The sequence below is a fragment of the Equus asinus genome, chromosome 11, assembly GCF_041296235.1.
Source record: "Equus asinus isolate D_3611 breed Donkey chromosome 11, EquAss-T2T_v2, whole genome shotgun sequence".
Lineage (NCBI taxonomy): Eukaryota > Metazoa > Chordata > Mammalia > Perissodactyla > Equidae > Equus > Equus asinus.
This window is the reverse complement of record NC_091800.1, coordinates 65,607,659-65,628,619: the sequence shown is the minus strand read 5'-3', so window position 1 is coordinate 65,628,619 and position 20,961 is coordinate 65,607,659.

Below are 20,961 nucleotides of genomic sequence, written 5' to 3'. Positions count from 1 at the left end.
TCGTGAAGACTCAGACAAATTAATGATTAAACATCTTCTAGCTAATTACTCCAGGCCATTAATTATTTATCCAAGTCAATAAGTCTGTCATCTGTTTTATCCTCTCTCTCCTACTGCCCATTTTAGAAGAAGCAGGTTTAGAAAAACTAAAGCATAAGAATTTCAAGTAATCAAAATTAACTAGAGTACACACATCTTTTTTTTTCTCTTTCTCTAGAATCAGGGAAAAATAGAGACTATGGTATTTAGACAAAAGTCTATTTATCTTTAAACAATACCTCCTTTGTGACATGTTCACTAACCTTGTGTTTCCTCCTCAAATTTCAGTTTGAAGGATTTAGGGAAAAATGCCATGTGTCCACTTACCTGTAATTTGGGCAATATGCCATTTGCCTTTTGATTCTGAGAATCACGTGAACTAGTCTTAGATGTTTAAAATAGGAATCTTGATTTATGGGAACTTTTGTCACTATATACATATTTACAAGTGACCAGAAATGATTGCTTTTAATGTAGACTTGTGAGAACACTAACTTTCCAACAAATTGGAAACCTACTTCCCTCCCATTCTCTAAAAAGACAAAACAAAAGCAGAACTGTGGAATAAGAAAAAGTTTCAACTAAGAAATACATAAAGGAGGAGCCCTCTTCTGAGTAAACTAATTTATACTGAGAAAAGCTATTCAGAAAGGAAGGAAGGGCAACGTGCTGGGCTCATATTACTTTCCTGAAGAATTAGGTAATGTTAGCTCAGGCTTTCGCCCCGTTCCACACTCTAGCTGGAGTTCAGCGTCTAGGAGGTAATTCAACCAGCCACTTGAAAATCCTCCCTATCTTATGAATTACAACAGTTCCCTCCTTACTGAAGTCATCAAGATTTGAATAAATTCCAGTGTATCAACTTCCAGCTGGCTGTTAGCAGTTTCTGCAGGATGTTAGAACATTGGTCTACACTGTACTCTTAAGCTGGCATGGTCTCCAGAAGCCCTTCTTCAAAACGTTACAGTCAGTTAAGCTGAAAATTGTTAACTACTGGAAAAATACCCCAGGATGAATGAAGAGGCAGGTTAGAAATTGGCAATAAAAATATTTTTTGATATGTTCACATCTCATCAAATAACTTTTTACAACGCGTCCTACAATAAAGGCTTAGAACAGAGGGCTGATTTTGAGTTCTGGTGCCACCTAGTGGAACGGGGGAGGAAGAGAAGATGCAAAAGAGGCCTGACTTGAGTCATCAGTCAGTAGCTCAAGACTATGGTCTGATTTATTTCTTTCAAATCATTTTGTATATAAGAAAACATTTATCACTTTCCTGGTAAGATACTTTCAGGGCTCCCCATCAGTTAAAGGGTTGAGATCAAGTATTGCTTGCAACTATTCTTATCTATGAATTTTTCATAACAGCCAGGCTGGTCTACTCCCAAACAACATTCCTTACCTTTGCTCATGTTACTTCGCGAGCCAGAATAGGCTGTCTTATCCTTGTAGAATCTCATATTTGAAAAGACCTTATGGTTGGATTAGATATCTTCAGTACTTGTGCCTCTCATAAAATTCCCTTATAAGAAGTCCTCTAACCTCTTCTTGATTATTTCCAGGGGCAGTGAATGCAACCTGATCTGAGATGGCCTACAGTATTTTCCAGCTACCTCTGTAGAACGTGTCTACATCTAGAAGGATGAGTGCTAGATGTGCGTGTAGGTTCAGCCCACAGACTCTGGAACAAGTTGAGTTCAAATTCCAGCTTTGTATCTTTTTAGTTGCGTGACGTTGGACATATGACAAGTTCCCTAGGCCTCGGTTTATTCAACTCTAAAATAAGGATAAGGATAGTGCCAATTATCATATCACAGTTGTGAATCAGCTTAGAAGAGTATGTGACACACAGTACATGCTTCAAAAGTGTTGGATCTATTATGTTTATAGCTTTGAGAAGTCATCAAGCTATGGGTAATGATTGTAGTAATGGGAACAGGTGAAAAGAGTGTATTGAACAGTATATATTAGTGTATATATTTGGAATATCCCACCTATAAGATGCTCCACTAGTTAAGGTTCCATGGGACCATAAGTTTAGGAGATGCTGCATGCTATATGCAGCTACATGCTGTATACAGCTACGTCCCATATGTACACAGATACACGATAATTTGCATAAGCAAGGCTGTCACTTCTTGCCATATGTAACTTTGCCTAACCCAGCATTTCCTAAACCTATTTGACCCTGGAATTCCTTTTAATATAACATCTTAACATCTCATTACACATTCACATTTTAATGATCCCTTTAGGAGAGGGATCTTCAACTCAAAAACTTTAAGGACAAAGCAAATAATATAAACCAGGGAAGAAGGCCAGGTGAAATACAGCATGGAGTCATGTGAATTCCGGAAGACTAGAGGACACATGCCTTGCCTAAATGCCTTTCAATTTGGCTTGTGAAAAACACCATGGAGGCCAAAGAAAACATATCAACAAGCTGAGTCTGGGCCACGTTCAGCACATTTGTGATTCGTGTACAGTGAGGAAAAAGAGCTAACTGTGTGACCCGGGGAAGAACAAATTTTTAGAGATAATACAGAGAAGTTCACAAAAGAGATTGTGAAGGAAAGGTAGAACCAGGAAAGTGTAGCATCCTGCAAACAAAAAGAGGTAAAACAGAGAGGTCTCTGAGACAAGAGAGGGGGCATTCATTTCCCATTGCTGCTGTTGCAAAGCACCACAGGCTGAATGGCTTAAAGCAACACAAATTTTTTATTTTACAGTTCTGTGGGTCAAAATTCTGGTGTGGGTCTCACTGGGCTGAAATCTAGGTGTCAGTGGGGCTGCGTTGCCTCTGGAGGCTCCAGGGGAGAATCGGCTGTCTACCATTTCCCATCTTCTAGAGGCTGCCTACAGTCCTTGGCTTGGGGCCGCTTCCTCCAGTGAAGACATGTCATGTCCAGTCCTTTTCACATCACATCACTCTGAGCCTCTCTCCTCCCTCTCTCTTCCACTTTTGAGGAAACTTGTGTTTACATAGGACTCACCTGTATATTCCAAGATGCTCTCTCTATTTTAAGGTCAGCCAATTAACAATATTAATTCCATCTGCAATTATAATTTCCCTTTGTCACATAACACGACATATTCCCAGGTTCTGAGGATTAGAACACGGACATCTTTGAGGGGTGCATTATTCTGTCTACAGCAGAAAATAAATAGGAAGACTACCAAAGAGAGGTTATTGTGCTTCTGAGAACCAGGCTAGAGCTTGTTTATCTCCCCATCCTCCAAACTATCCATCCCCTGACTTCATAATAATGGGAGAGGAAGTTGAGAAAGGGGAAGGAAACTGAAATACATTTGGTAAGAAATTATTCTCATAATTCATAGTGCGTGGCTCTATGGTGTCTGTGGAAATCAAAATAAAGTTGACCCTTCAGGAAGATGTAATTAGAAAAGGGGGGCTCTTTTAGGCAGATAAATTCCCAAAGGGCACCCTTGCCTGTCTGGGGAAAGATGATTCAAAAAAGATGCCTCTACTCTGGGCTGATGCAGTCCTGTGAAGGCTGTATGGCGGGACAGTGGAGCACCCATGCAGCCTGTGACTGGGTCCCGTTGTATGGGGCACAGCCTTCCCAACCACAGGGGCAAGTGGGAGACAGTCCCACATTCTGGGTTCCCCTGAGAAAACTTCTCCTCACCCTCTGTCATGCTCAGAGATGTGCTTCTTCCATGGCCTCCCCCAAACTTCGTAGGGTTTTCTCAGAGTATTTGTGCAAAATAGCCCATAGCACATGTTATCTTGGTTTCTTATGTAAATGTCTTCCTTCTTGACAGTGCATTCCCTGAAATCAAAAGAAATTTAAAGCACTTATTTATTTATTTATTTATTTATTTATTTATGTATTTATTTATTTTTCGAGGAAGGTTAGCCCTCAGCTAACATTGGCCACCAATCCTCCTCTTTTTTTCTGAGGAAGATTGGCTCTGAGCTAATATCTGTGCCCATCTTCCTCTACTTTATATGTGGGACGCCTGCCACAGCATGGCTTGACAAGCAGTGTGTAGGTCCACTCGTGGGGTCTGAACCAGTGAACCTCATGCCCTGGAAGCGAACAGTGAGAACTTAACTGCTATGCCACTGGGCCAGCCCCTTGAAGCACTTTTTTTCAAACCTGCTGTTGGGGTATATGAGATGATTTTACATGATATAAAAATAAATTTTAAAACACTGCTAGTTAAGTATTTAAGTGTATATATGTGTGTGTGTATATACATATATATATATATACTCTTTCTATATATGGCTTCTTGTTATTCAAAGTATGGCTGTCAGCCTCACCTGGGAGCTCATGAGAAATGCAGAAACAGACCTCACCCAGACCTACAGCCCTGAAATCTTCATTTTTAGCTTTATCCCCACGTGACTTGTGCACATAGCAAAGTTTGTGCTCACAGAGCACAGAGCATCAAACCCTGGATCTGACAGGTAACGTTGTAGAATGGGGCACAGTTTTAAAAAGTGAGTTCATTTAAGGTTCACTTAAGAGAAACAACACATAGGTGCTGCCTAAATATGGCAAATTGTGAAGGAGCTGACAAAAATGACTAAAATGTGGGAAATTGGGAACTGACACATAAACGTGACTACTAAACGTGTTCTGAATTGGTTGGATATTTGATTCCCCATGCCTTTTGGCGCCACACTGCTATACGTTCTAATCTCATAAGTACCTAGTTCTTTCGTCCTTTCCACCTACTTGCTGAGTCTTCTTTTTCTTTCCCTAAGTCTCCAACTTCAAGGCTTTGCCTTATTCATTTCTTCACTCAGTCACTCAACAGATACTTACCGAGCACTTGTCTCGCCCTATTTGAGGTATTGACAAGTGAGTCAAAGTCCCTCCCCTAACAGATATTTCATTATGCCACCATATGTATGATCTCTGAAATCCCTGTAGGCACCTAAAGAAGTCCTCTATTACCGACAACTGAACTAAACGCAACCCAGCTCTCCTCAGGTTTGAGTTAGTCACGTGGAGCAATGAACACGTGCACATTACAAGACTTGAATTGTAAGTGAAAGTCTCCCTAATCATATGACAAAGTTCCAGCTGCATAGAAAGCAAAAGCAGCTGAGCGATGGCAGCAATGCAAACCTCCCCCCAGATTCCACAGGTCCTGAGGGTGGAATCTGCCGCATCTTCATTCTTTAATATGCCTGATCTTTTGGAGATGTGGGCCCTTTCAGGCAGCTAACAGCCAGGGGTTATAAATAAGCAGGCAAAGAGCCCTTTGCTCTGAATGGCTAAATGCTAGCTGCCGCTTTGGGGCTGCTACTTGGGGCAATCCAGTTACCCTTGGAATCTGAGCACTAATTACTCAACCATATCATCCTTAATCTGACCCTCATGAAACCAGGAATTTCAGAGGTAAAATGTTTGACCTGTAAAGCTTATTATTCTTTTCAGACTTTCACAATAGTCATACTTCGTGATGCACATAAAAGAAAATGCTTATCATGATTCTGTTGCCTATTTACAACTAAATCTTTTATGATGTAACATTAGGGATATTGTTAGACTGTGTTATGCTGGTTTGACACTTCCAAATGCCTTAATGAAGTGATTCATGAGTGGTTTGGAGTGTGGTTTCAAGATCAAGAGGCATGGGCCTTTGTACCTATAGAGGATCATTTGCCTTTAAGAAAGCTTTATTATTTGAACATTTAGGGAAATTGGCAATCAATACTCTATTTGCTAGACAGTTGATTCAACAAAGATCCAATGAAGATCTAGCATGGATTGCTGACAGTTGAAGCAGTTTTATTATCTAAAACATTCAAATGATCACTTCTGCATGTTATTTTGATGTAAGAGCTCTAATTTAATGTTTATTAGATGTCTCAGGTGCTTTATTTGTATCTTCTCATTTCATCGTCACAACTTCCATTCTTCGGGAGAAAAAACAGGTCTGGTTGATTGGAATCCAGGCAATTTGAGAATAAAGCTCAAATTCTTAATCCTTTCATTCCCTCATTGTCATTAACTTAAACTTTTTTTTAGTTAATAGTGTCTGTGAAGCATGAATCTATAAGATTAGGGAAAAAACTGGCTAGCTAGAAGAAAAAATAGATTGAAGTGGAAAGCAATTAATTTCTCCTAATGTGAATGAAGGATGATCTAAATACTTGTGAAGAGGTGATTTCAAGTATGGAAATTTACAGGAAAAAAATCCTCTTTTCTGAATCAGCGTTAATCCTCCTCTTTTTTAATCTTCATATTTACATTTTTTTACATTTACTCTTAAAACTTGGTATTTTGTATCAAAACCACTCATATATCATTTTATAGTCTCTCTCTTTATATGTATGTATATATGTACACACACATACACATATGTTCTATTATTTATTCATAAAGCCACTGAGAATCACTACCTTGGCCCTCTTTATCCCTCTATAAATCTCTCAGTTCTCAGTGTTTGGAAAGAAGTGTGATCAGTCGAATGAACCTGCAACCAAAGAGGCCTTTAGTTCAAACCCCTGCCATGACTGACTGCCTCTTTGAGCCTCAGAATCTTCTCTCTGTAACCGGAGAACCATGGCAGAACCTAACAGACAGGGTTATTAGGAGGATTAAATGCAATAAGGAGTGTCAATAGTACCCTCCCTATGGAGAAACTTAAGGAGTTGGGCCTCCAAGCTTGTTTCTTGATGTGTTGGGAAAAGACCCAGCCTCGTTTTTGGGGGTGCTGGTTAAATTCCAGCCCTCCGTCTTTGAGTCAACAAGCTAGGACTCAACGTAAGTGCCACTCAGGCTGGACTGCATGCTCTCTATCAGCCACAAACTGGTTCTTTCAGACAGCTTTCCCTTCAGTTTGTGGAGGCCTTGAGATTGAGAAATAGGGAAACAAGGACCTAGTAAAATTAAGTTACTGAAAATCACTGAAGTAATATACTCTGGAAGGTGCATAATGACGTCATTATATAGTAATATTATTACATCCGTTAGAAATATTTTCAAATACAAATTGTTTTCTCTATGGTTATGACTATGGATGCATTAATTATTATGTGGCCATGGGACACACACATGAATTGTTTAGATTTCTTTCTTTTGTATCTTTCAGAAAATTAACTTTTATTTATTCTTTTGCCATTATAAGATTCCGTAAAGAGTTCTGAACAGAGATAGTCCAACGTTTCAAATAACTATTCTGCAGTCCTAAGTTTTCTATACTTAGCATGTTTTGGTGTATTTATAATTTTTTTAAAAATCTTTACTTTAAAATTACCTTAAGTAATCCTTTTCTTTGAAATGGCATTTTAAAAAGTGCTTTTTTTGAATGATTGTAGCCATTGTGTAAAGCCAGCAATTAAAGAAGGACTTGACACTTCAAAAAGTAAAACACTTTTGACATGTGAAAAGCCATTTACAATCACACCTCAAACTTTAGCTGTTAATATTAACAGGGGTAGTTATAGCTGAAAGGGCCGCTACACACTTATAAAGGAAGTTTCACTAAATATAGCCAGCATTGGGGAGAACTGTTGACCAGAAGAGTTGAAAATAAAACCTCAAGATGACTTTTAGGTTTAAATTCTATTTTTTTGGTTAATGTCATGTTTTAGGAAACTTACACTTTATTGCAACATAAATAAATGCGAAAATAAGCCAAAAAAGTGTTATTTAGCCCAAAGTAGCAGGACAGTCCTAAAACAGGTAAATAAATAGCCTCTGAGACAGTTCGAGACTTTCTTCTAGGTCACCTGTTGGTCTATTCATGAAACTTGTCCAACATGCATTCGGTTGCAGTACATTATCTTCTTATAGTTTTAATCGAATTACATAAAAATTGTTTTGTCCTGATGAATAATCTGGATTTTCTGCACTATAACAGGGTTGATATTCTCATAAATATTATACCAGAACATTTTAATTCTTTGCTGAAAACATGTCTCCCTTCAGGTCAAGGACATATGGGAAGGCAGATTTTTGGTCTTCTTATTAAAATGACAGCCTTGCAAACCAGGTGATTTTTTTTTTTTTTTAAAGATTTTATTTTTTTCCTTTTTCTCCCCAAAGCCTCCCCCCGGTACACAGTTGTATATTCTTCGTTGTGGGTCCTTCTGGTTGTGGCATGTGGGACGCTGCCTCAGCGTGGTCTGATGAGCAGTGCCATGTCCGCGCCCAGGATTCGAAACACTGGGCTGCCTGCAGCAGCGCGCGCGAACTTAACCACTCGTCCACGGGGCCAGCCCCCCTCCCCTACCTCTTTTTTTTTTTTTTTTAAGATTTTATTTTTTCCTTTTTCTCCCCAAAGCCCCCCGGTACATAGTTGTGTATTCTTCGTTGTGGGTTCCTCTAGTTGTGGCATGTGGGACGCTGCCTCAGCGTGGTCTGACGAGCAGTGCCATGTCCGCGCCCAGGATTCGAACCGACGAAACACTGGGCCGCCTGCAGCGGAGCGCGCGAACTTAACCACTCGGCCACGGGGCCAGCCCCGCAAACCAGGTGATTTTTATAAGAGGATTTTCTTAATTTATTTATATCTTCTATCAGTACAACAGGAAATAAACCTGGAGGCCGCAACTCTTAGGGTTTTTCCACAGAGAAGATAACCTTTCCAACACAAAGATGCATTAAACTCTTCTATCTTTATCTTCTTTAAAACTCTTAGAACTCAAATAACTATTTTTTATTGTGTTATAGAAGAGCAATATTTTCATAATTGCATTTGAATCATTAAAAGAATGTTAAATTCCTTTCAATATAGATTGAGCGGTTACGCTTATTTCCTCAGGCTTGTGCTCTGAGGAATCTGGGATTCAATCCTAGTGCCACTGCATTTTAGTAGGACACATTGGGCAAGTCACTTAATCGTCTTAGAGTTGATGGAAGGAAGAAATGATGTCATATATTTAAGTCCTACAGCAACTTATGGCTCAGAGAAAGCATTCATTAAGTGTACCCCAAGTTTCGTATCCCAAGTAGTGATTTAGGTAGCCAAATATCAAATTAACTAAAAATATCCCCATACTTGGGTACTCTGGACATGTTGCCATTCTTGGAAATGTCCATATTCTAATTGGTGTGAGCACAGTCTAAGTGAACCTAGTAATTACAGGAAAACTAGTAATTTGAGTGACCTCAATAATAGAATTAACATGTTAAACTTTCAGGAACTTGGCTTTCATACATTCATTTGAAATATATTTAATGAGCCTCTGCTACCTGCCAGGCAATGGTCTGGACAGTGGAGAAACAATGGTGAATAGTCCTTACCTGTATGGAGCTTATATTCTAGAAAGCAGAGACAGCTCAGTAAGTAAGTAAAGAAGCAGTTCACCAAGACAGCTTCACATAACAGTAAGTACCCTGAAGAAAATCAGCCAGGGTCATACGTCGAGTGATTAGGGGTTTGATCTACTTTGAATTAGGAGCTGGCGATGTCTTCGATGAGGAACTGACGTCTGAGGAACAATTAAAGGACAAGAAGGAGCCAGCGAGGCAAAGGTCTGGGGACTCACTGTCCTCAGCTGTGTATAAAGGAGGAAGGAGCTTGCTTATTTGCAGAACAGAAAGAAAGCTGATGAGGGAGAATAAAGCACAGTGAGTGGCGGGAGAGTGGGAGGAGGGGAGGCCTGGGTCATCAAAGCCTTGTTGGTCCTGGTAAAAGTTTTAGGGTTTTTAAGCAAGGGGATGAGACATCTGACTTGCAGTTTAAAGATTATTCTTGCTGCTATGTGGAGACTGGCTGAAGGGAGACAAGGGTAGAAACAGGAGACGGATTAGGAGGTTGTTTTAATCCAGAGAAGACATGATGTGGTTTGGATTGAGGTAGCAGCTGTGGAGATGGAGAGTGGATGTTATGGGCCCTATAACATTTGTGCTCCAAAAGAGCATCTTTTGGAGGCAGAGTTGATAAGACTTCTTGGCATGAGGAGAGATGAGAAAGAAATCAAGGACAACTACAAGGCTTTTGGCTTGAGCAATTGGGTAGTTTGTGATACCATTCACTGAGATGAGGAAATTTGAGGAAGAAGATTATGCAAATGAGGAAAAATTTCAGAGCCACGTGGCCAACCTCAAGTGTGGATGTTGTCAGTTTTTCCAAGTGTGATTTGATTACTTGGGAACTGAGAAAACCTTCCACTTCCTTCCTCCTTCTAAAATACCATTCCTCTTCTAGTTCCTGCCTAAAAGACTACGCAAAAACTGAAATCTTTATGCTTAACATATATCTACAACCCTCTGTAATTCAGAGTTCCATTAGCTTAGAAAATGAAAAGATTTGTGTAACTCACTTGGTGGGAAAACTCACTTGAACTCATCTCCTTTGGTGGCAAAATTCAGCTTGAATTTAAGTGAGGCCATTTATAGCCATTATCCCTCTTAGTATTACAATTCATACATGTTAGTGCAGAAATATTAATGTGTTTGATTATAGGGTGTCACTCTAGATGTTACTGGGGTTACATAGGCTATGGTCCATTTGTGATATTATCTTTATAAAATCAAGAGAAAATAAAGAATTCTGAAACACATCTATCCTAAGGTTTTAGAGAAGGGATTATAAAGCTTGTACTCCCAAATTTTAAATTAGACAGTACTTTATTATGTGTTTTAGTACTTGTCATAAAGATAACGTTGAATCCTTATCTGAAAGAAGAAGAGGTTTACAAAGTGGACTCTGCCCAAGAGAGGAAGAATTGGAAAAGCAAACTTTGCTGACATTGCCATCTTTTTAGACCCAGCATGGAGGACAATGTAGGGGACTCCAGATAATGGATTTTGCAGGCAGGAAGGCTGATATTCCTACGAAAGGAAAAGTCACATAGACAGACAATTTAAATATTTCAGTTATTTCACGCTAATGATCAAAAATTGTGTCAAAAGTCCTAACTTGGCTTGCCCAAGTGAACATGGAGCAGCTTGAACACTTAGTTTCATTGATTCTAAACTGCACATTTTCCACGTTTTAACTTTTCTGAAATTGGGACACATCTTACAATTGACGGAATCTTAAAATGGACTCTGACCAGGTTGATGTGATGATATGCTATTGTTTGAGTATGCTCAACCTGCACAATGGGAAAACTAAAACCCTCTGTGTCTCAATCATAAACTATCTGAGCACCTTAATAGGACACTATCTTAGTCCATTTGGGCTGCTGTAACAGAATACCATAGACTGGGTGGTTTATAAACAACAGGAATTTATTTCTCACAGTTATAGAGCAGGGGAAGTCCAAGATCAAGGCGTGGGCAGATTTGGTGTCTGGTGAAAATCTGATTCTTGGTGCATAGATGGCCATCTTCTCACTGTGTCTTCACATGATGGAAGGGCCAAGAGAACTCTCTGGGCACTAATAAGAGCACTAATCTATTCATGCGGGCTCCACCCTCATGACCTAATCACCTCCCAAAGGCCCCACCTCCAAATACCATCACATTGGGGATTTGGTTTCAATCTGTGAATTTTCGGGATATGCAAGCACTCAGTCTATGGCAGAAGTTCTCAATTGTTATCTGAATCCCTCTATTGTCATCTTCAGTTAAGATAAGAAATCACCAGCTTCAAAACCTGCATAATGTCAGAAGCTTGGAAGAAGACCTCAAAGACAATATTGGAACATGTTTTAAGAGCATCACCAGTGCTCTGGATGGTACAAAAGGTGGTATTTTATGGAAAAAACAGAAGCATCAATGACTCTTCATTGGGAGTGATCCAAAAGAGTAAGATCCTGTAAAGAAGTTGTAGGATTCCTTCACCAATTTACTTTGATTCTATTTTCCTTTTTATGAGTGCAAAACAGTGAGACATGAAAAGCATTGTATGCATATATGTCTAAATTTTTCAAGTATGAAATAAAAATTCTAATTTATAAGAAAGTCTTGAGTCACTTTTATTGGTTGATTCAAAAAAAATAGTCCTACATGAACAAGTGGTGAATCTTGCGATCAATAACGTCTTAGATTTGATGAAATACTATTCCCTTTTATAGATACAGGCTAAAAGGACTTGGGGGTGGGGAACGTAACTGTGCAAAAGGCAAAGATTACAATCTCAGATTCTTCTTCTTCTGCTCTGCTTTTTGTCTGAGCCCAGGCTCGTCTCTCACTTTTCTTCTGGCCTTTTTCTGGTACTCTGCTGCTAATGCTTAAATGGAATATCCGCTTCATTAATTTACAGCATTTCCAGCACATAAACCTTTGAGCACAGGTCGAAGACTGAACTTTAGACCACGAGCAGCCTAAGTGGATGTTCTCCCAACGATAGCATATGCCTGGAAAAGTTAGGCTTTATTTTCACGAGTTCTTACCAAATGAAAATAAACTTTGAATTTGTATTTCTTGAGTCTTATCCAGCCAACCAGATTTTACTCTTATAACTCCCATTATTAAAAGAAGAGTATGAGACCATTTGTAAAGGTTTTGATGAGCAAAATTGTATATCTATAAGCTGCAAAAAATACACGTCAGTAGAATTTTGTCAAGTTTTCAGCTTTTAGCCACAGCACATTGAGTAGCACAATTCATTTTATGTTTAATTTTCTTTGAATGTTGCAGTGACTAGTACACTGGTTTTTAGGTTTTTTTGATCTTGCTTGTATAATTTGAATTACACTGTATTCCACCGAGGCCAGTCCAAATGTTGCAACTTGATTCAAAGAAACAGAAATCTTAATTTCAAAAGTATTGGAAAGTGAAATGTCTTTGTTAATGTTTTCTGTCAATATTTTTGATATGGCTATAAAGCACATTTTGTAAGTAAACTATCTACAGTCTAATGGTTAAGTGAATGAGCTAAGAGCCAGACTGCCTGGGTATGAATTCCAGCGCTGCCACTTTCTGGTTGATTTTAGCAAGATTCTTATTTTCCATGTTCCAGAATCTTCTTATGTGTAAAGTAGAGGATTCTAAGATTATATTACTATCTTATAGGGTTGTTGTGAGGATTAAGTTGAATTCATACATGTAAACCACTTGGAACAGTACCTGGTACATAATAAATAATCAATAAATGTTTACTATTGCTATTCTTTTTAAAAATCTCTTTTATATATCACTCTCTTTCATAGTGGCAGTTATTTCTCAAATTTCTTTCCCTTGTGGTTCTCAAAACTCTAGCCAACTACATTACCACACTTTCTTCCAGATCACTTGTTTTCATGTTTTCTCCCTAGTGTAGCTCTGTTCTGTCTTATATAAACCAATTTAGATTTTGTAGGCAAAATTCTCCACCCGTTATTTCAGTTAACCCAATAAAAGTCTGGAGTCCAGTAAAAGTCTGGAGCAGGTAAATCAAGTATCTTTCTAACAAACAGAAGTGACTGGTACAGGAGTATGAGCTCAGGAGGAGGGGAGACATTTCTTAGATTTTATGTTGTGTCCATTTTGGTATGTTCTTGTGGGAATTTTCTCAATTCTATTTATAAAAGTTACATGCATATTCATATATGCATAAAATAGAACAGGAAGTCATTTAGCCTCTCATCCAACAGTTGAAAATATACGCTGACAGTTATTTTTAACAATTAATGGAATGTAATTTAATGGGTCAAGTCTGGACTGGAAGGCAAGGTGTTTTATTGATTCCTCACTGAGCCTGCCAAAGCTCTCTTCTCTCTTCTGGAGTACATTGGGGTAACGCATTAGAAATGACCTACAGGAACGTTTTGAAGGTTCATTGTCTAAAAATTACTTTCAATACTTTAAGAACATGACAAAAATATGTTTATAGTATATATTTTAGTAATATATTATGCCCTATATACAATAGTATGCTGGTAAATTTTTAACAGCTGTGTGTTTGTGCATACAATGATTATTCAGAAATTTTTATTAAAAAATTAATATTAAACTTATTAAAACTACAAATTTTAAAATGTAATTTTTTGTTGGGCTTATAAGTCAATTTATATAGTTATAAAACTAGAAAAACTTAATGCTTTAAAGAGATGTTTAATTAATGATTGTGCTATTTAAGACTTAAAGATCAGTAAATATTTTAAACTAAATTCTCATTTAATATAGCCAAATGTACTTTTTAAGTAATTTGATTTTCTGACTGACCAATTTTCAAGTACTCAGTAATCCTTTTACTTATTAAACTTATTAAAATGGTTATTTGTAAGTTCCATTAAATGTCCAATTCTTTTCATTAGCATTTCACTTAAATTTTTCAACTTTAAATCACAAGTTGAAATCAATTATTCAGTGACAGATATTAAATTGGAATCACAGGGCTGTGCTTCTAAGGACAAATTCTCTTGATCATTACAAATCATAGAAACTAAAAGCCCAGATACCTTAATACAAAAATATTAACACCACACGTTTGATTCTCTTAGGCCTTTCGGTACTTAACTTTATACTTTCTCTGGGTTTAACAAATCTTCTTTGTTGAATAAACAGTTCTATCATTTCAAGCAATTTGGGGATATCTTCCCAGTTGATCATGATTGCATAATGACCAGAGACATTTGACAGAATATTCACTGGACTATTTTTCTTGACATTTATGGGACATCCTAAACCTTATTTATAATCTCTCCTACTTAGAGGCATTCCCTTAGTGGCCCAGAAATCTATTTTCCAGGGCTACTCATGGAAATCTGAAATTCCTATGCTTAATGCTCTATTATTTGATTAGACTCTGCATTTCCTTGGTTCTTAATATTTAAATGGCCGCCTTTGCAAGTTATGAAGACTTTCAAAATTTGGGGGATTCTGCATTCATTTCATATTCTTTTTATGTCTTTGGGGCCATAAAATTTTTGCAAATATAATAATGACATCTGATTAAATTTTGATATCTCTCATGGCTTTATCTATTTGGCCAAATCTTCAAAGATCTTTCTACTGTCAGAAAAGCATTTGAAGCTTCCTGTTAGTTTAAACAAGATCAAAGTAGTGGTTCTATGACTTCACTGTCAAAAGAAGAGAGTAGATGCATGCTGAAGGGAATTCATCAGCTCTATTTTGTTCCATCCTCTTTTTCTGATTATGTAAATACTCTCTCAAATTATCTTCTCTATGAACTTAAAAACTATGCCTATGAAGTGAGAATATGGAGAGCTCTTGCAAAATTTTTAAACTTCTCTGATTGTAAATACTGTCAGATTGGATGATAACCTCCCCAAAACCCTCAGTCCCCTTAATCCTTATAGAATAAAATAGCATCATTGATTTCTCATGAAAATATATGGAACGTAAACACATTGGGCACATAGATCAACGATGTTGCTGCGGCAAGCTGTAGTAAAAGGCTAATGGGCCTACAGGACGGACTACTGACACATGACTGTGGGCAGAGCGGGGTATGGCGACTATACCAGTCAGAGAATGGTATACAATGTAGCATTATTCCAATTGCACAGTCATGTCTTTCTGTATTTTGACGGAAAATGATTTGAATGTAGTATGTTCTTTGCTTTTGAGTGCCTGCCCTTTGCATATTACTAGAAAATTTGCTACACAAATCATAAATCAAATGACAATCATAACAGCTCAAAATATACTCATAAATCTTAAAAATGTTCTTCTGAGGTGAGACTTGGTATGGGCTAGTCAACTTTTCACAATATAAGACAAGGAGGCAATGGGTCCACTAGTAAATGTGTTCAAAAAAACTGTTTCCGAAGCCGTACCAGCCCAGTGAATTTTTTTGCTTTATCTAGGTCTCAAGCAATTCCTTGTGGCTATCCTCACCTGTTACATAAGTTGCCCTACTTATTGCTCAACCTATTGAAAGTATTTTCCAACTAAAATGGTGCTTTTCTCATGAGGACAATTTATACACTCTAGACCATGTTTATTTATGTAAATTGAAGTAGGAAGTTGAGCATTTAAGTCAAATGCTTTCAATCTTTGCTTTCAGCCAACCAGTGTTTGGGTTTGAATTATCATAGTTCCAGTTATATGTTGCTACGTGGCTTTGCTTGGAAAATGGTTTAAAAATGGTTAAGTCAGTAACAATTAGCTTTCAGCAACTTTTCTTTTAACGAATATTTTTGCTTTATAGTTTTTTGTTGTTGTTAAAATCTGTGTTAACAACATCCACTCGTCTGATGGATGGTGCACAGCTGTACATAGTAGCTGAGGAAAGAGAACATTGACCTAGATTAGAACATATGTTTCCATGTACAAAGAATGTGACATGCTAAGTGAACACGAGTCTACTACTCACGTCTGATGACTAGAAAATTCATACCACCAAAAGGTCTCTTTCATGGGTCTGAAACAGATGCAAGACTTAAGACAAAGGCACAAACAAAAGGTAAATGCACAAGGGATGTGTGTGTGTGTGTAGAAATTGTTATGTTTTATGTTGAAACAGCTAAAAGTCAGGTGAAACTCATATTAAAATTACTTAGATATTATTTTGAAAAACATGGTTTTCCATCAATCAGCAAGCTAATTGCTAATTTTTTTCTGGGTAATTTTTCTCCTTCTCCCTTTCACTATATATTTTCCTAAGCCAGTACCACTCTAAACTGGCATTGTCCATTTATTTCACAGTTCAATCAATGGATGTGTTTATACTTATTCGTAAAGGAAGCCATTGTTTTAATGGTGATCTTCTTGTCTATATATTCAGTGCTTTATATAGGCTTTCTAAACATCACAAAATTATTTGAGAAAATGTGATACTTGGGAGAGATTTGTATTACCAAAGTGAGGAATTGAGCAAATTGTAAAAATAACTATGACAATTAGGGATAGAAAAAGAAAGAGAGGAAAATACTTTTACCCTAATTCATATTCCAGATAAGAAGAATAGTGATTTACAGAATTACCTGGAAAATTACTTTTATACTTTAATTCATTCAGATAGTATAAGCTTTGGCCTCATTGATGGTTCATATTATGGGCATATACATTATGATCAAATCCAATAAATACATATCTTAGTAAAAGTAACTTTTTTGTGATAGAAAATCTTGTATTCTATTGTTTTCATCTTTTCTTTTTTTAAGTCAACTTTCCTTTTTGGTTATCCCTGAATCCAGGTGTCTGCTGTAGTGTGAATTCAACCAGTGAATGCTTAACCACAGTTCTACTCAAGTGTGAAATTAATGGAGCTGGGTTTGTTTTGTGGCCTCTGACTCACTTCCCACAACTGGAGGAGGTGTCTGAAACAGAATTATGGTTTCCATTAACATTTCTTTGTGAGGGATTTGTGCACCAATCAGATTTGCTCCCAGCCTGAATCAGTAAAAGTAAAGTAATAATTTTTGTTGTTCTTCATTTTGAAACTAAGAAGACACAATGGTCTTACCTTGCTGAATCATTTCCATCCACCCATTGATTTTAACATGTCCAGTTTGCTAGCCCTGTGCATTGGCTCTGATTGTGGCTAAAGAAGTCAAGAGCTTGGAAAACAAAATAGTCACTGAAAGATACTTCACTAAGATGAAAACCATATCCTCAACTCCCAGAGAACATTTCCATTTCCCAAGAAGCACAGGCTAACATCATATTTACTATGACTCATTTAGTGTTGGATTCAGGGGAACACTCAGTATTGGATTCAGGGGGACACTCAGTATTGGATTCAGCCCTGAAGGTAGGTCAGTGACATTGATAGTGAATGCATTAGAGCAAACCATAAGTATCCTTTTGTGTCAAAAAATAGAGCCTTTTTATTTGAATATTTTATAAAAGATGTCTAAAGTCTGATGAGAAGAGAATCAACAACTGAGTCAACTTAACATAGCGGGAATAAGGAATAACATTATTCCTAAAAAACTTTTTGTCCATCTGACTTCTTTTTACTTAAAAATGCTCTTATCTGTGGTATCCTTTGAAGTAGAGAAATACAGCTCAACAAGTCCACTTACCACAATTGCAGTGGTTTTTATTGCTGTTGTTTTTGTTTTAGCTCGTTTCCCCAGCGAGAGCGATTTCAGTGGGTTTTACTATTAAATCAGTTCAGTGTAGGGCTCTTGCCCTACTGAGAGAGAAACATTTTGATTGAAGATCTCTTTCAACCTTGGAAGGGTCAGTTAAATTTTACCCCAGCCAATGGCTTTATTGTCTGTGTTGCCTTGACCTGTGTTTCAAATAATAGGGCCTCTGATCTACTTTTAAATCTGGTATTTTCTAGTGTGTGCCGCTTTTATTTCTCCTAAGAGGAAGGGTGCTGAAGGCAATTTTGAAAGTAATCTCATATCCCTTTTTCGAGTGAGAAAAATAAATACTTAAATATAAAACAAGCCGTAAGCATCATCATTGTTATTTTTACCCTATGGGAGACATATTTTTCAGTTGTTTAAGGGAAAAAATAATTTTGTTGGGAAAAAGCTTGACCCCTCATTTTTATCTTTACATAGAATTTAGTTGGGTCAGGGTCCCATGATTTTATAATCAAGGAAGGAGATACAATATCTAAGATATGCATTTTAGCTAAATCTGTATTCTCTGCTTCCAAAATGTGTTTTTCATTGAATATGTTAATACTACCAATAGCATAAAACCCCTCCCTCCTCCACCCCGGGTAATCTCTTCTGAAGGCAATCACCTGAAATTCCACCACTGAAGGCTTTAATTCCTCCTTTAATATCTTCGAGGCCACCATAATTTTCCAAATTTTTGTTGAAAAGAAAATTCCTCAAGGAAATGCAATATTTTGAAAGCTATCAGTCATTTTTGCTTATGTCAGAATCAACTTTCATCCATTCCTGAGATTTGATGTTGACCCAGGAAGGGAAACCATGCCCAGCGGGCAGTGGGAAAGATAGAGTGTGTGACTTGGGGCACAAAAGAACAATATTTCTTTGGTAATTTTAATCGATTGCCCCCAGGAATCTTAAGGCTTTCATAGGCCTGGCATATAGCTTGAATGTTTACATGGAGGAAAGGTTTCCTCTTGTCCAGATTGCAGACAAGACTTCAGACCTAGAGTCACATACCCTGATGTTTCTCAATCAAAACCTATGTTGGTGGCACTGAGACAGAAGCTTCAAATTATTAATACCTGGTATTATTTTCTAGCCATGTAAGTCCCCCTGTCAGTTAGCACTAAATATCCTGTTTCCACTGGAAAACTCTATGAAGACTACGTCTTGTTGCTTGTAGCTGATCCTGGTTGGAAAGGTCCAAGGAGGTCTGCATAGGGCAGAGACAGAACAACTTACAGCAATAGTCACGACATTTCTGATTGCTGGTGGTACTCGGATCTTTTCTCTACCTTTGTCTCTTCTCTCTCTAGGTGATCTCATACATTTTCATTCCTTTACATGCTATTTTGTGCTGCTGATTTCCAAACTAATATCTTAGCCAAGACATCTCCTGTGATCTCTAAATTCACATATACAGACAAGTCCACTTGGTCCTCTAATAGGCATCTTCACATGAACATATCTAAAAGTGGGCTACTGATTCATATGTCTACAAACTTGGTATTTTCTCCCTTTTGTTGGGTTCCCCATCTCAGTAAATACACTAACTCTCACCCAGTCTCTCAACCCAGGAACCTAAAAGCCAGCCCTGGTTCGTCACTTTCCTCACTCCCATCTCCACCATCTAATCCCTCAGCAAATGCTATTCAATCAAAGTGCTCTACTTTTCACTGTGTTCACTGCCATTGCCCAATTGAGGCTGCTATTATCTCCCACCAGAGATGCTTCCATGGCCTTCCAACTGGTCTACTCACTTCCGCTCTAGTTTTTCTTAAAATTTAATCTTCACATGGCAACCAGAGAGGTGGTTTTAGTAATAAATCTCCTTGGTTTTTCTTTTAAGTTAAATTAGATCATGATCTCTGCTCTGCTTGGAATAGGTGTGAAATTATCCTCTTGCACTTGGTATAAAATCTTTACCTTTTCCAAGACTCTGCATTATCTTGCCACTGTCTCTTTCTCTAACTTCATCTTCTGCCAAACCCCCTCTTATTCACTTTTCTGGCCTCACTGGCTTTTATTTCCAGTTTCTTGAGCATTCCAAATTTTCTCTCACCTCACGAACTTGGTACATGTCCACTCTGCTTGGAGTGCATTTCTTCCCACTTTTTGAACGATTGTTCTTTTTTTCTTACCTCTTAGATTTCAGAATAAATGTCATCTATTCACAGAAGTCCTGGCTGACCGCCCCACCCCTTCTCTACCCATTGCTGTCTACTCAAGCACAATATTTATTTCTTTCTAGGAATTTCCACCCAGCAACAAACTGCAGGACATCAGAGAAGACGTTTATCTTATCCACTGCTGTCATCTACCGTTGATCATGCCACCTGGCACTTTACTATTTGGGTATTGAATGAAATTAATGCCACTTTGTCTTGATTTCCCATTTGCTGCAACCATCCTGAAGCCTGTTTGCTTGCCTCTTTTTATTTTTTAGAGCTTCTGCTGTTGCTCTTTCATTTTCACTACTGCTTCCTGAATACCTTCTTCCTTTGTGGTTTCTGGGCTTGATCTGGGACTTTGTTCTCCAGCTTCGAATCTATGGGTGTTCATCTGATCAATTCATTTAAATTTATTTGTGAACCCTTTAAATGAAAGGTAATCTGTTGGGTATTGCAGAGGCTAGAACTATGAGAAAAACAAAAGCCTACTCTTATGCAATTGGCACATTTTTGGAAATAAGAATGAGGCAGAGAGCAAGAGAGAAAAAGGAAGTAAACAGGCAACTAATACATTCGAATAAGGTAAGGGACATGGGCATATAAAGAACTACAGGGTTTTCAAAGTGCCTCACCATGTTTCTTGGTGCTGATGACATAGTCCAAATCTTGAACTTTCTTGCTTCTAGGACCCAACTTCATGCTTTTTTATGCTCTAGAATTTGTCATAATTCCAGAACTGAATATGATAGTCTTTTTTTATTACTTACATACGTTTTTATATATTTATAAACACTTAAGAATTTCAACTCATTTGTTCAAGTGGCAGTTATTTTGATGAAAAACAAAAGATCTAGATAAACATTTTAAAATTTCAATGGCAGAGATAGTGGAATAGTCAAC